Here is a 17,177-nt window from a genome sequence, read left to right as displayed (position 1 = left end):
CTTTCCATCATTATATGATTTTTTGTGAGCAAATGAACTCAAGTTAAGGACAATGTCAAATGTGATATAGCGAAGCACCTGAGTGAGTTGGGTGTGCAATTACGCAGATACTTTCCCCAAATGGATGACACAAACAACTGGATTTGTTATCTCTTTCATGCCCTGCCTCCAGTCCACTTACCGATATCTGAACAAGAGAGCCTCATCGAAATTGCAACAAGCGGTTCTGTGAAAATTTTATCAGAAGCCAATGCCAGATTTCTGGATTTGGCTGCGTTCAGAGTATCCTGCCTTGGCAAATCGCACTGTTAAGACACTGAGGCCCTTTGCAACCACATACCTATGTGAGAGTGGATTCTTGGCCCTCAATAGCATGAAAACTAAATACAGGCACAGACTGTGTGTAAAAATGACTTAAGACTGAGACTCTCTCCAATACAACCCAACATTGCAGAGTTATGTGCATCCTTTCAAGCACACCCTTCTCATTAACCTGTGGTGAATTATTCACAATTTTTGATGAACAAATAAGGTTGTACAGTATATGTAAGATGGTTAAATAAAGAGCAAAAGTATTGTTTATTATTATATTATTATTTGTACCCTGGTCCTATAAGAGCTCTTTGTCACTTCCCACGAGCCAGGTTGCGACAAAAACTCACACTCATTCTTATGTTTAATAAATGTATCGTACAATGATGGCAAAAAAACAACAACAAAAAACATTTGAGAGTGCGCTGACCCTGGTGCTAGAGGGGGCATGCAGCTGGAGGTTGAATGTTTGAAGGAGTACAGGACTATAATACGTTTGGGAACCACTGCTCCAATCTATCAAACCCAATGGTTTTCCCCCTCTCTTTTCTGTCGACAGTGAATTTCCTCAGTCAATGATTTTGTTTTTTTTCCTTCCTGTGTATCCGCAGTATCAAATCAAGATTAAATGTGTGGGCAACTCCCACTTCGCTGTGACTTTAGTTTCTACGCCCACTGCAGTCATGCCAAGCCAGTACTGTTCCGGGCTAGCACACTAGCAGTCTGTGGGGGGATGACGGGGAAGTAGTGATCAGATCCCCAGGAGAACGTGAAGTACTGTGCCTACCAGAACAGCGCTGACTGAACTATTCATAGAAGGCTCTCAGTCAGCACTGCTGATGGCAGACAGACAAGCAGGCAAACAGACAGACAAGGGAGAATGCCTTGTCATTCATCTCCGATCTGATTGGACCTGTCAGGAGAGAGCTGAGCAGTGAGAACAGTGCAGTATGTCCACTCGTACAGTACACTCGTTTCCCCATCCCAACTTCAAAAGAGGACGCTGTGTCTGTTTCATTGTAAATCAAATGGACGTTGTTTTTAACATGAGTCTGAAAGAAGAGTATTACTATATCCTAAAATACCCTGATGTTAGTAGCTGTCACATTACTCATTCTTACATAAAGCCTCTCTGTTATATTTAAAACTGGTGTAGGAGTCTTTTTAGTAATATTTTTAAAGCAGCACAGCTTGTTAACTACTGCCGAGAGGGAACCGCTAACCACGTCTTCATCCCAACACTGGCAGGATGTTCACGGTATGCTAGACCACTGATCCAACAAGGACGCACGGACAGTGTTCTTTATAAGGTCTCTCATCTCATGGAGATTGCTTAAGCCTCTGTTTTACGGCAAGTGCAGCTCCTCTCATTTCCTCAAGCCCTTCTAATTATCCAGAGTCAAGGTGTGAACCGTGTGATTGCACTCTGTAGCAGAAGGTATATTACCTTTTAAGGCGTCCAGTGGGGTACCTCCGGGAGAGGCAGCATATAATTTCAACTCACATTGTATTCAATTGTTGGAGCGTGTAAAGGGATTTTCTCATTGTTGTGGTTGACTGCGTCTGGAGCCGCAGACGTGCCCAGATTGCCGTTGGTTCACAGCTGTGGAATGAAACGTGTAATATGATACGTGATTAGAGGTCACGTTGCTGTGGGATGTGTTCACTGGCATAATGTAATGTGCTAGCTATAGTAGACTGTACTCACTAACCACGTTATGCATGTTAGAGAAATCATCAGGGAATCATTTACAAGCCTGCACATAGTTAATCCACACAATCTCAGAAATACTTTTCCCAATGCGATTCTATAAATATCATAAAACATTCAAAAGGAGCTCCTAGAAGACAGTCAAACATCCAATTTAATAAAGGCTGTGGTGATTCTAATGAGAGAAGAAACGAATTAAAACAGCTCTTTCCTGGACATATTTGTCAGATTGTCAGGGAGGGATGTGGAGATGCTGAGTGTTGCGGGTGGGAAGCTTCCATTAAGTTTTGAATACTAAGACTAAACTCAGCAAAAAAAGAAACATCCCTTTTTCAGGGCCCTGTCGTTTAGACACTGTTTCCCATGATTGTTCAATGAACCATAAACAATTCATGTACATGCACCTGTGGAATGGTCGTTAAGACACTAACAGCTTAAAGATGGATGGCAATTAAGGTCACAGTTATGAAAACTTAGGACACTAAAGAGGCCTTTCTACTGACTCTGAAAAACACCAAAAGAAGGATGCCCAGGGTCCCTGCTCATCTGTGTGGACGTGGCTTAGGCATGCTGCAAGGAGGCATGAGGACTGCAGATGTGGCCAGGGCAATACATTGCGATGTCCATACTGTGAGACGGTGCTACAGGGAGACAGGACGGACAGCTGATCGTTCTCGCTGTGGCAGACCATGTGTAACAACATCTGCACAAGATCGGTACATCCGAACATCACACCGGTACAGGATGGTAACAACAACTGCCCGAGTTACACCAGGAACGCACAATCCCTCCATCAGTGCTCAGACTGTCCGCAATAGGCTGAGAGAGGTTGGACTGAGGGCTTGTAGGCCTGTTGTAGGCAGAACCTCTGTGCCTTTGGGCACAAACCCACAGTCGCTGGACCAGACAGGACTGGCAAAAAGGGGTCTTCACTGACGAGTAGTCGCGGTTTTGTCTCACCAGGGGTGATGGTCGGATTCGCGTTTATCATCGAAAGGAATGAGCGTTACTCTGTACTCTGGAGCGGGATCGATTTGAAGGTGGAGGGTCCGTCATGGTCTGGGGTGATGTGTCACAGTATCATAGGACTGAGCTTGCTGTCATTGCAGGCAATCACAATGCTGTGCGTTACAGAGAAGACATCCGCCTCCCTCATGTGGTACCCTTCCTGCAGGCTCATCCTGACATGACCCTCCAGCATGACAATGCCACCAGCCATACTGCTCATTCTGTGCGTGATTTCCTGCAAGACAGGAATGTCAGTGTTCTGCCATGGCAAGCGAAGAGCCCGGATCTCAATCCCATTGAAGAGTTTGGTAACATTTCACAGCAAGAACTGGCAAATCTGGTGCAGTCCATGAGGAGGAGATGCACTTCAGTACGTGCAGCTGGTGGCCACACCATATACTGACTGTTACTTTTGATTTTGACCCCCCCTTTGTTCAGGGACACATTATTCCAATTCTGTTAGTCACATGTCTGTGGAACTTGTTCAGTTTATGTCTCAGTTGTTGAATCTTGTTATGTTCATACAAATATTTACACATGTTAAGTTTGCTGAAAATAAACTCAGTTGACAGTGAGAGGAAATGTATTTTTGCTGAGTTTATAAAGGACGTGTACTTTAAGACAATGAAGTCAACCCATATCATAATCCATGTCAAACAGAGACATAACAGGTCTTCTGTTGCTTCAATCTGAGTGTGGTTTTGGCCAATGGCCATGACTACCAATTGCATGACAGTCAAGTAGACCACAACAAATAATAAAACAAAATTGTTCTGGAGAGGCCTGCTACCTCAAATGATAATCAAATGTAGTGCTGTGAAGGACTAATTACAGACGATAAAGTGAGAAATATGTCAAGGTGAGCTCTCAATTTCACAACACCATTTCCCCTTGTTCCCAAAGGTCTATTATTGAAGCCAATAATGGTACCCTCATAAACATTCTGGACAGGCAGGGGACTAAAATCGAATCCCAGAGCATGTCATCACCTTCTGAGTCCCTCTGAAAGTGGCTGGTGACTATGCTGCTGAAGGCTCTTGCTATTCTGGCTGCATAGCACCTTGGGACAAACATGCAGAGGGAAAACAGCCAAGTAACCAGAAGAGCTGTAACCTACTCACCAAGGGTGAAAATGAGCCGTCCTCCCATTTTGCCAAGATTAATTGAACCCCTTGCAGCTACAGAATGAACCTGAAAGGTTGAGTGACAGCTGTAGCAGATGAATGGGATAGACTGAAAGGTCGGGCTCTGGCTCTGCAGTGCACTGCCAGTCTGCTACTGTAAAGGAAATGACCATACAGTCCTTCCCTCCTTGGAGTTCGCCATCCTCAGGAAGTGCTCTTTGGAACCACTTTATTTTACTTCACATTGGGATTGAGAGAGCTATTACATTAAATGGCACTGAAAACATTCACAACAGTCTTTGGTTTTATAGAGAAATGAAATCTGCCGCACCAATGGATGAAATAATTAAGGGTCATTGTGCCGTTGTGCAAAATTAACGCACATACTTGAGGCTGTTGCTATTTATGTATTTAGCAGATATTGTGTTGGGCATTTTTGTATAATATTCAAGAGTAGCTGACCTTCTTCCTAAAGCAAGCACTGCATACAGTACATCCAGGGGCTATTATTTATTTACACCCTAAGGAGGATCTGCAGCAGGATCCTGTCTACCGCTATACTGAACCACTCTACTGTTCTGCCTTGGGCTTGGATTTCTATGCGCAGATCAGCATATCTTTTTACAGAAGAGGAGACGTGGAAGGGAATATGTGGGTGTGTGTGTGTGCATGTGTGCGTGTGTGGGGTGAGGGGTTGCTGTAATGCCACAACCTTCTCCTGTCCTCTGTCTTTGGCAGAACCTGAGCCCTCTCTGAGGAGGACTGGGTGAGAGAGGAGAGCAGGGGATGGGAGTTGGTTAGAGCCATGGCCTGACTACTTGCCAACCTCCTGAAGGGAGCGTGTTTGGTGTTGCTAATACCAGGCCCTGCCTGCCTGCCTGCCTCCCTAACTGCCTCTCTCCCTCCCTGCTTGCCTACCTCTCTCCCTGCCTGCCATTGCTGTGCCCACAGCCGGGGAGGTTTAATAGCAGCCCCTCTCTAATCTAGTACTTTGAGGAGATTTTGGCATGGTCAGCGGCAGATAAATTGATTAATTTTCACACATTAGTGGTCATAGGGCTGGACCCAACAACATCGACAAGTGCTGATAAAGTGGAGGAAATATCATCAGACAAACCAAGTCCACTGTCTACTGTCCTTTAAGTATGAGTACGGGCATCGACATGAATGTGCATGAGGGGCATGCATAGGACTTTTATCATCCACCTCATTGTTCCTCCAATTCATAATTCTCCATGAAATTATTTTGTATTCTATACAGATGCTGTATTGCGCTGTATAGAAGTAACATAGCCCAAGGCATGATAGGGAAACTGGACATACATGTTCAGTACATGGTGTTTTTCTTTTACATAGTGGCCATAAATGACGAATGTGCTCGTTCTCTGAATGGGTCTGCCCTCAATCAGATCCTCACTGTTCCAATTCTCCATGGTGCATAAGGTGAGATCATCTGTACCTGTAAGCAATTACCAGTCATCTCAAAACCAAATGGCATTACATGAGGTGCCAGGGAAAAAGACTCCACAGAGATTAGAGGCATTGTCCTTTTGGATTTTCACACATGAAAACAGTGCTGTTGCCCTCTGCCTTTCCTATCCGCCACAAACTAACATGGGGGGTCCGGTGATGATGAAGACAATCAGTTAGATGGTAAATGGTTGTTGTGGTTAAACCTCTGAGTGAGAAGCATTCCCAATGACAGCGTAAAGATGACAGTGAGAGTTAACATGTTACCATGGCAACCATGGCTGGTCTGGTCTGGTCGGGGAGCTCACTACAGATTTCTTATTTTCTTCAGTAAATCATAAACAAGGCAAAGAATGCACAGGAGGCCGTTCACCACAGCCTTAATGAAGAAAGGAAACACAGCATGATCACTCTTTAAAATGTCATGTAGAGCAGAAAACATATATCTTCATTGGGAGATGGTGTACAAACAATCTTGCTTCATACACTTAACATTCTTAAAATGTAATCAAGATTATGACATTACGCTATAAACCATAGACATTTCAAGTGAGGCGCTAATGTGGTTTAAGTCATATAATTTACAAGTAATTAAAAGCATCTTTAAATGACAGTAGTGGAGATAATTAGAACCAGCTTCCATCCAACTCAATTATTACTGTAATTATGATTTCATTTAATTGGATGGGTCCGTGTGTAGCTCAGGCCCTGAGCAGAGGCGACCCTCAGCTTGGATGATTGTCCAGTGTGTGAGAGGACAGCTATGCTGGAGCTCTTAACCTCCACAGAGAGCTGACGAGCTGCCTGGTGCCTACCTTCAGCTATCCTATGGATCGATCAAGCCACTACCTCCCTCCCTACCACAGAAACCCAAGCCCACAGCACCTCCAATTACAGATGTAGGATCTTAATTTGAGCCAGTTTGATATAGCAGGAAAGGTTATCCTGCAACAGGATGATTAGATTAAGATCCTACATCTGTATGTCCCTCCCAACCACAGAAACCCAAGCCCACAGCACCTCCAATTACCATTGATGGTCTAACGAAACCTTTTCGTTTTGCGCAAGAACTTTGCAAAGACTGATGCTGAACTTGGCCCTTTGTGCATTATTAATATTGACCACTTATGAGAGAATAAAGAAACATTTACTCAGCATGGGCACGCCTGAATTAATAATAGAGTCGGTGCTCAAAGGCGTGATTAATTATCTTTCATTACAATCCCACCCAAATTCACTTGAATGACAGATGTCTTCAGCATGGGCCACCCCTATCATTATCTCAGGCATCACTTTACCCCTGCATCAGAGATTCAATAGACGTCAGCCTTTGTTATTCATCACCGTTGCATTTTCCACTCACTGAATAAACTCCTACAATATACATTCTGGTCCACAGGGTCTCTCCTATGAAAGCCGATGACATTAAGTGTGTCCGTATGCCTTAGAAGGCTTGTGTGACTGTTCCATACAGAGCGAGGTTCGATCCGCATGAGCAGCTTTGAGAAGGGCAGGATTATCTGTGTGCCATTCTGAAGACTGGGACTTAGGAAATCCTCCAAAAACCTCCAGAGACCATGCCCATCAAAGGTTGAAAGTGGTTACCATGGTGATGGTGAGAGGAAGTAACTGTTTGAGACAGACCTGTGTACAAGATCACACAGTGTTCCGTCCCAGAGTTCTGTGCAGTTGGTGTTCATTTTCCTCAGGGCCAGAAAGCTCTGGTGTGGTTTGTCCTCTAGACCGCTCCCTGCAGCAACATCAGGTAGAGTCTGAATTAAAATGGAGTGGACCCCATGGGCTAATACCAGCTACACTTCCAGACTGTTTGAAGTCATGGATTGTTTTCTACATAATTACAGCTTTTGTCGCAAAGCAAAAACAAGCCCACAGATCCCTGTGGATCACAATGGTCTATCATATAGGGCTATGCCTATTGAGTCTCATTCTTTTTCTGTCATCTTAGTTGGCCACTGATATCATCAATGTTTGGAATTAGGCCTGTAAAATAAAAGGTCAGGGGTCATCATGCGTGTCGGGGTTGACTGGGAGAGAGCTGGGGGGACAGGGGTTATAGAGCGAGATGGTGTTGATTCATCCATACCATGGTGGGTCTGCGCAGTTCATTTGTCTCTGTCAGCAGGGAGACTGGAGGGACAGAGAGAGTGGTCAGAGTGGTCAGCTGAGGTGAACAGGACCATAGTGGGAATACCACCACCTGGTTGTCACTGTTCACCAAGTTTTGAATAAGATTAGGAAAGCCACAAAGATGACCATCTTGACTTCATTCAGCGTCTTTGTTAATTCACTGAGTGCTGTGTTATCAATGTTGTATTTATGAGTATCAGAATTTGAATGGGAAATAGTATACATCAGTGAGTAGTAACAGTGTATGTTGTTCTCCTGCCATTGGAGGACCTTGAGTCAAACTACGTGTTTGGGAATTAGCTAGCTGGATAAAAACAAATCATATTTTGGTCATGGTTGAGATCAATTGGGTTAGTATAAGTAATCTTATCTTATTGGATTTAGATCAGGGTTATAACAGCTGCATGTCATTGCACGGCATCTGTTGTTTGTCTTGTCAATAAGCTGTAATTGTGTTGGTTTTCAGCCACCCTTATTTTTCACATGCGGCATCATTCAGCCGTCCTCTGTGGCAGTGACTGCCTCCGGACAAACACAGCAGAAATAATACTGTGGCTGGCGCAAAATACAGAGCAGCTCTCATTAATAATGAAAAGGGATGGGTAGCATCCCTTGCGTGTGAAGAAATTGCTGAGAATCGGGCAGAAGTGCAGCTGGCGTGTTAGTCTTGTTTTTCAGAAATGGACATCTTCAATGTTGCTCCCCAGGGGCGACACTCAGAGGAAGAGCTATTTATAGATAATAGTCTGAATAACTTGTCAGATTTCTATTTGGATGGCTTGGCTTTTTCTGTGGGTTTGTCCTGTAAACGTCCCATCGGGATTCTGTTTTCCTGTCCTTGGTGAAACAAACCAATAAATTATTTATCCAAGAATAAATTCATGGAAGTTGGTTGACAATCAGCACTTCCACTTCAAAATGGCAAAGCCAATATCCACTTGGGTCCTGAATAACTGTACATGGGCATTGTTCTCTAGCCACACCCACATGACAAACTATGTAAATAGTCCTCATTGCATGCATGTCTGTGAACTAAAATGTATCTCTACATCATTTGAGTAAAACATCCACCCAATGGCAGCTTTGTCGTTTCCAACCTCTGCCCACTGAAGCGCCATCATACCACCCCTTCAATAAGACCCATTGTTTTATAATGAGAAGGGCCATTCTAATACTCCCTGCTCTCCCTTCATGTTTCTGTAGGAGCCTGCCCTTACGACGTGACAGTGCACATGGTCTGGATACCACCAGCCGTCCTGCAAGCCCTGCTACACTCCAGAGCCAAAGATCCACTCCTCTTCATCACCAGCCACAGCGCTCATAACCACCGCCCTCCAAGTTTGTCCAATTAAGGGATGTATGAGGACTTAAGAGGCCAGGGTTACTAGCAGACCACACTACAAAAAAACTGACGAGATCCTTGCTGGCTGCAGACGGGCAGAACACTGTTGATTGTGAGTATCTTCATTGCTCTATGTTGACATGAATCTTCATTTCTCACCAGAGGTAAAGCTGCCATTCTGGCCACAGGCATTGGTCATTTTCCAAATGAGCAAAAGTACTGTACGTAGGGAATGCACTGTCTCCTATAAAAAAAGGCAATGAATTGTATATCAGGCAGCATCCATTACGGGGCCAGAGGCCTGCCAACAGGTGTGCCGTTTCTTATCCCAACATAAACTACTGTATGTGTATCATACACTGAGCAGAATCTGTCAGGCTCATGCTGCCCTGTGTCGTGTTGCCCTCTGTTTTGTTTCATAGCAGATGAACAAACGCACTGCTGAATTATTTATTAGTATTTCCAGCTAAATGTAAAAGTGATGACACAATCATGTCTATATCAGGGGACATGATAAGTGGGATGATGTAGGTTAAAACAGGGCTACCTCTGGCCACTCCTACTCTCTGTGCACTATTCCTTTTTTACAGGGGATAAAGGGATTAGGAAAACGACAGGGGCGAAATGATCTGACAGATCCACTTATTTCAACCATCTGTGAGCCCCCGACCCTGATACCGTATTATTAGAGCCAGATACCTCCGAGTTGAATAGGTAGATGTCGGCTTGAGAGGGGAGAGGAGAAGGAGGTCTGGGAGGAAGAAGGAAGGTGAAGGTGAATGTGATGGAAAAGCAGAAAAAAATCCACTTCAGAGGTGGAAGGAGGGAGGAGTGAGCAAGCTGGTGGAGGGAAACACCTGTGGGTGCTGCCTGTCGTCTTTTGTGCTTTTCGACTTAAAAGCCTTGGGCCAGATGAATGCATTCCTCATTCTCCCTCTGCCTTGCCTGATACAAACAACAATGCTGAAATAAGTCTCGTCAGCACACTGTCTACAAAATGTACATAAAATAATTTTACCGCAGTACCCTGGGAGACAACTACTATTCCTGTTAGGTGAGATCTTCATTGTTAGAAACAAAGGGTACAACGGGATATCGGATGTATTGTTCCTCATGATGCAATCAATGTTTTTTTGTTTTTTCATTGTTGTCTTGTCTCCTGTATTATTACACACACAAAACCTGTGACTTCCTGTTGAGTGTTTGGCTCTGGATTAGATCATTGTGATTTCTAAAGTAATTACACTGTAATGAAAAAGTGCAGTAGTGTTTTAATATCTTTACAACAGTAGATACATTCCGTTCTAGGCAAAGAACATATTGTCTGTGTTGTGAAATAATGTGCTATAAATGACATTCTCATTCCCCAAATAGGTGGGAGTTCAATTAGTTCAGACCAACCAATCAGGTAGTCTCCCGTCATAGATTTACAGACCGTGATTGGCTGCTGTGAGGGCTAGCTTAGCTCTGCCAATCTGTGGGCCCAGAGAAATGAGATGCTGAAACAATCATTACTGCTACCTACTGACAGATTCAAATGAAATGAAGAGAGAGGAGAGAGAGGAGAGAGGAGAGAGAGCTGTCACACACACACTCCTAGAGCACCGGGAGACCGGAGTTGGGCTGAATTAAACTGAGAGGATGTCCTTTCCAGCTCTGAAGAGGACCACAGAGACACATCCGCCCCCACTGTGTCAGAGCAGAGAGAGAGAGATAGTAGGAGAGTGAGGGGTGCAGCTTCCTGGCAGCCCAGCCTGCAACCCTTCAGCAACCCTGCTTATTAATTAACAGCAGAAATACGACAGCTGCCCTGCAGACCCCCGCGAACCCTACTAGCTCTGCTTCTGTCCCGCTCTGACCAAAGCATGTGGGAGTAAATCCTGTTAAATAAATAATAATGGTTTATAGAAGGACAACAAAATAATTGAGTATCGTGACATTACTCGAAGGGTTTTACCTCTACAATGACAAGAATACAGATGACTAGCATAGTCATTCCTCACCACTCATATGTTGGTAGCTGGTTTTGGGGAATCTTGAGGGCTACCCCTTTATAATGCTGCTTCTAAAGTCTCAAATATTACAGCATGATATCCCCTCAACACAAATACTGTCATACTTAGATTTTTTCCTTAGGTTAGGCCACATCCACCCCAGCAGAATTGCTGTCAGATACAACAGCATTTCTCATTCTGCTGGAGTGTACAGCGTTTCTCCCTAGACCTGGATGACAAACACCCCAGAGACAGAGGTTTTTGTAGAATAAGAAATTGGAACGTAAATTATTGAGTGAGAACTCAGCCCCCAGCTTTCATTGTATTTCTCTCTGTGATCGGGAAAAATACACGTCCATAAACTTTTCCACAACCGCATCTTTAATGTTAACAAACACTTTATAGCCTCAAAACATGGTAAAAACAATTGTTTTGATCTCATGGATGGTCAGTCCTTGCATCCATAGCCAAGTCTTTGAATTTGAGAGTTGTTACATTTCTCCAGGCTGATCCCTCAGCATTTTACAGATTAAGGACTCTGGCTTTAATAGCAGGAAAACATGCAGAAATACATATCAAAGATATGAGAAGTAATGTACTTTAATATTAATTAAGAGGGATTTGCCACCTACACTATAGTCAACACACTATGGTTATTTTCTCGAGTATTAATTCAAGTTCAGGAGATGGAGTGTAAAGCTCCAAACAAACAACTGAACTAGTCATTTTTAAGCCATGAAAACATTTTATATTGCTATTTCTTATGGCAAGAGTGGCACATGGTCTGTCACACATTGCAAATTGTTTTGGACGAGAAATGGAAACGCATGGATTGGTTGACACTTTCTTTGGCATTTCCATCAAAAGTGATGTACTGTGTGTTTATAATGACCCACGCACTCTCTGACCGCACATAACATCCAGCAAACTTTGTTTCTGTAAGGGAGTGCGTAACTGGTGGCAGGGAAGTCAGGCGCAGGAGAGCAAAACTGGGTAATCAACGGAGCAGTTTTATTCATAAAACCACCGGAAACCAGAACAACAAACAAATGGGTACAAAACCCGTCGCGCACCAGAGAAAACGTGCACATGCACTTACAATAAACAATTCCGCACAAAGACATGGGGGGAACAGATGGTTAAATTTCACAACATGTAATGAGGGAATTGAGACCAGGTGTGTGGGAAGACAAGACAAAACAAAAGGAAAATGAAAAATGGATCGATGATGGCTCGAAGACCGGCGACGCCGAGCGCCGCCTGAACAAGGAGAGGAACCGACTTCGGGGGAAGTTGTGACAGTTTCCAGTAGTTTGACGGCTGAATTGTGCACACATGCCATTTTGTAATATACAGGAAATTCCCTTAAAATACTTACGCAGATTTATGCATTTCAACATCTGTACTTTTTATTATCAATGGCCAAACAACAATTATTACCGTATTATTTAGAACCTGGAGAATTCCTTAGAGTGCTGCTCCTCAGGTCTTGGGAGAGATCCTTTTTATGTGGGGATAGTATTCCTACCCCTTGATTTATTCCATTTCTTTTGTGTGTTACAGCCTGAATTCATTATTTCTTTCACACCCATCTATACACAATACCCTAAAAAACATGTTTTAAGAAATCTTAGAACATTTATTGAAAATGTAATGCAGAAATATCTCATTTACATAACTATTCACAACCCTGAGTCAGTACATGTTAGACTCACCTTTGACAGCGATTACAGCTGGGAGTCTTATTGGGCAGGCCTCTAAGAGCTTTGTACACCTGGATTGTACAAAAAGTATTGAAGCTCTGTCAAGTTGTTTGTTGATCATTGCTAAGCAGACATTTTCAAGTCTTGCCATAGACTTTCAAGTCAATTTAGTCAAAACTGTAACTAGGCCACTAAGGAACATTCAATGTCGTCTTGGTACGCAACTCCAGTGTACTGTATATTTGGCCTTGTGTTTTAGGTTATTGTCCTGCTGAAATGTGAATTTGTCTCCCGGTGTCTGATGGATAGCAGACTGAATCAGATTTTCTTCTAAGATTTTGCCTGTGCTTAGCTTGATTCTGATTATTTTGATTCTAAAAAAACTCCCTATTCCTTGACGATGACAAGCATACCCATAACATGATGCAGCCAACAACATGCTTTAAAAAATGTAAAGTGGTACTCAGTGATGTGTTGGATTTGCTCCAAACATAACACTTTGTATTCAGGACATAAGGTTAATTTCGTTGCCACATTTCTTGCAGTTTTACTTTAGTGCCTTAATTCAAACAGGATGCATATTCTGTACAGGCTTCCTTCTTTTCACTCTGTTATTGTGGACTAACATCTTCAGTTTTCTCTTATCACAGCCATTAAACTCTGTAACTGTTTTAAAGTCACTATTGGTCTCATGGTGAAATCCCTGAGCGTTTTCTTTCCTCTCCGGCAACTGAGTTAGGATAGACGCCTGTATCTTTGTAGGGACTAGGTGTATTAATACATTATCCACAGTATAGTTAATAACCGCTTTTTTTTACCCATCTACCAATAGGTGCCCTTCTTTGAGAGGTAATGCAAATCTCAATTTAATTAATTTCAGGCTGTCACACAACAAAATGTGAAAAAAGTCAAGGGGTGTGAATACTTTCTGAAGGCACTGTACCATAACGTCACATACGGTATGTACATGGTCATGGCATATTATGGATTTAGCTATGCAAATAACATGTATGCAAAGTAATAATGCTCAAACTAATGTGTCTGAATATGCATACTCCTCCATAAACAACAGTATAAATCAAGATGAACCAAATAAGGCGTGAGCATGTTCAGTCTAGAGGCGGTGCTGCATGGATTTACCCCAGAACTAGTTGGCCGGCAGTATGCTACACTACCTGCACACTGTGAGCCCTGGAAGATGAGATAACTAGCCCTCTGCTGAGGCACTGTGCTGTGAGGCGTTGCCTGTGAGATCTCATGTACCTGCTGCATGAAGCGACTTAATCACACTGTAGCAGATCACAGCCTCACAGCCCACCATCACACCAGTCAGAAGGGGGAGGGATGGAGACAGTCAGCCACATCTGAAACACAAACTCCCAGATTTTCTCCGTAGGGACCAACCGGGGAAGATGGATGCCCAACTTTTCGGCAGCAGTGCAGTGCACCCTGCGGCAATACAGCAGTAACAATCCTCGCTAAGGCAATCTCATTTCAGCTGCTACATTTTCTGGCTCAACATATGGCCACTATGTTACAGTTTATGCTGTTTGAAAACAAGGGATTGGCTCTCGGGCCCCAAGTGATTACTAAACTTATATAACACAGTAGGGTTGGAAACCAATTACCACATTGGTTTTTATTCCAACAGATACACTACATTACAGTCACAGTACTCCTGTAACAGTTCATTTGAATTGGAAAAAAAGCAACGCATGATATGCATAGCTTTCTTTCCAATTCAAATGAACTGTTACAGGTGTACTGTGACTGTAATGTAGTGTATCTGTTGGAATAAAAAGCAAACTGTGACATTATTAATGAGTCAGAGTTAAGATGAAGAATATGGAATGTAAAGTTAGACTAAGGTACACTACATACACATAGGCCTATACACTTACACGGAACGGAAACCGATTGTTCTGGTTATGAGGCAGAGAGGAACAGCATGCGATCAATTCGAGCCGTGGAGATTTTCCTCATAACTCAGGGATCTGTGTATTGTTGAGCCTGGAGAAACCTTGAATCTCCTCTAGCCCCGAGATGTGTCAAATCAATATGTGCCCTTCAGTTTGAGCCCTGTGAATTGAAGAAGGAATTACAATCTATGCTTGAGCAGCAGCAGACCCTTTTCATTCCCAGAGTAAAGGTCTTTACCACAATAAGGCAGCATGTGATAGAATAGAAGCCATTCCCCTGCCAAATGTGTGCATTCTACTATTGCATTCCCCACCAGACAAGGTTGAGCTGGGCAATAGAACATATCCACAGCTGTAATCTTTAAACAGTGCATACTGTCAGTGGCCACTTAATACCCTTAAACATACAGCATTATTACATTATTGTAACTGTATGAACGATTTGCACTGACTTGTCTACAATGAGTTCAATCAATACCACAGCACAAATCATTACTCTAGTCTAACAGGTTAGGGCCATGGGGTCTACCATATACTCAGAATAGATGCATTAATTCATCAAGCTAAAAGAGGCAACTTTATTCCGAAGTGTCACGTAAATTTGCCAATATCATTTGTGTCAATCCAGGAACAGATTATGACCAGGATTAACAGGAAATTGACAATGGAACATTTTCAGGGAATATAACTCTTATTATACTCACCACCCCACCCACTCAGACACATATGTACAGTATGTGCATAGACATAACATATACAGTTGAAGACGGAAGTTTACATCCACTTAGGTTGGAATCATTAAAACTCGTTTTTCAACCACTCCACAAATTTCTTGTGAACAAACTATAGTTTTGGCAAGTCGGTTAGGACATCTACTTTGTGCATGACACAAGTAATTTTTCCAACAATTGTTTACAGAGAGATTATTTCAATTATAATTCACTGTATCACAATTCCAGTGGGTCAGAAGTTTACATACACAAAGTTGACTGTGCCATTAAACAGCTTGGAAAATTCCAGAAAATCAAATGACATCATTTGAGTCAATTGGAGGTGTACCTGTGGATGTATTTCAAGACCTACCTTCAAACTCAGTGCCTCTTTGCTTGACATCATGGAAAATGAAAAGAAATCAGCCAAGACCTCAGAAAAAAAATTGTAGACCTACACAAGTCTGGTTCATCCTTGGGAGCAATTTCCAAATGCCTGAAGGTACCATGTTCATCTGTATAAACAATAGTATGCAAGTATAAACACCATGGGACCACGCAGCCGCCATATCGCTCAGGAAGGAGATGCGTTCTGTCTCCTAGAGATTAATGTACTTTGGTGCGAAAAGTGCAAATGAATCCCAGAACAACAGCAAAGGACCTTGTGAAGATGCTGGAGTACAAAAGTATCTATATCCACAGTAAAACAAGTCCTATATCGACATAACCTGAAAGGCCGCTCAGCAAGGAAGAAACCACTGCTCCAAAACCGCCATAAAAAAGGCAGACTACTGTTTGCAACTGCACATGGTGACAAAGATCATACTTTTTGGAGAAATGTCCTCTGTTCTGATGAAACAAAAATAGAACTGTTTGGCCATAATGAACATCGTTATGTTTGGAGGAAAAAGGGGGCGGCTTGCAAGCTGAAGAATACCATCCCAACCGTGAAGCATGGGGGTGGCAGTATTATGTTGTGGGGGTGCTTTGCTGTAGGAAGGACTGGTGCTCTTCACAAAATAGATGGCCTCATGAGGAAGGAAAATTATGTGGATATATGGAAGCAACATCTCAAGACATCAGTCAAGTTAAAGCTTGGTCACAAATGGGTCTTCCAAATGGACAATGACCCCAAGCATACTTCCAAAGTTGGAGCAAAATGGCTTAGGGACATCAAAGTCAAGGTATTGGAGTGGCCATCGCAAAGCACTGACCTCAATCCTATAGAAAATTTGTGGGCAGAACTGTAAAAGTGTGTGCGAGCAAGGAGACCTACAAACCTTATTCAGTTACACCAGCTCTGTCAGGAGGAATGGGCCAAAATTCACCCAAATTATTGTAGGAAGCTTGTGGAAACGTTTGACCCAAGCTACCTGAAACGTTTGACCCAAGTTAAACAATTTAAAGGCAATACTACCAAATACTAATTGAGTGCATGTAAACTTCTGACCTACTGGGAATGCGATGAAACAAATAAAAGCTTAAATAAATAATTCTCTCTACTATTATTCCAACATTTCACATTCTTAAAATAAAGTGGTGATCCTAACTGACCTAACACAGGGAATTTTTACTGGGATTAAATGTCAGGAATTGTGAAAAACTGAGTTTACATGTATTTGGCTAAGGTGTATGTAGACTTCTGACTTCAACTGTAGATGGCATCCGATGAAGAAAACGGGTGACTGCATAATAACCACAATGATCACACATTGTCACTGTGGCATTGGTCATAT

General features: G+C 42.8%; 1 protein-coding gene across 2 annotated transcripts in view; it reads left to right on the top strand.

Annotated features, from left to right (window-relative positions):
• LOC109905805 (galactosylgalactosylxylosylprotein 3-beta-glucuronosyltransferase 1-like) overlaps positions 1 to 17,177 on the top strand; it is a 93,078-nt gene that overhangs the window by 49,912 nt on the left and 25,989 nt on the right. For both annotated transcript variants that reach the window (XM_020503422.2, XM_031791019.1), the window contains exon 2: positions 8,977 to 9,227. The gene's annotated coding sequence lies outside the window, so the exon portion shown is untranslated. The remainder of the gene's footprint in view (positions 1 to 8,976; positions 9,228 to 17,177) is intronic.

Source organism: Oncorhynchus kisutch, linkage group LG15 (assembly GCF_002021735.2).
Source record: "Oncorhynchus kisutch isolate 150728-3 linkage group LG15, Okis_V2, whole genome shotgun sequence".
In the NCBI taxonomy this organism is placed as follows: domain Eukaryota; kingdom Metazoa; phylum Chordata; class Actinopteri; order Salmoniformes; family Salmonidae; genus Oncorhynchus; species Oncorhynchus kisutch.
This window is presented reverse-complemented; position numbering and strand designations above follow the sequence as displayed.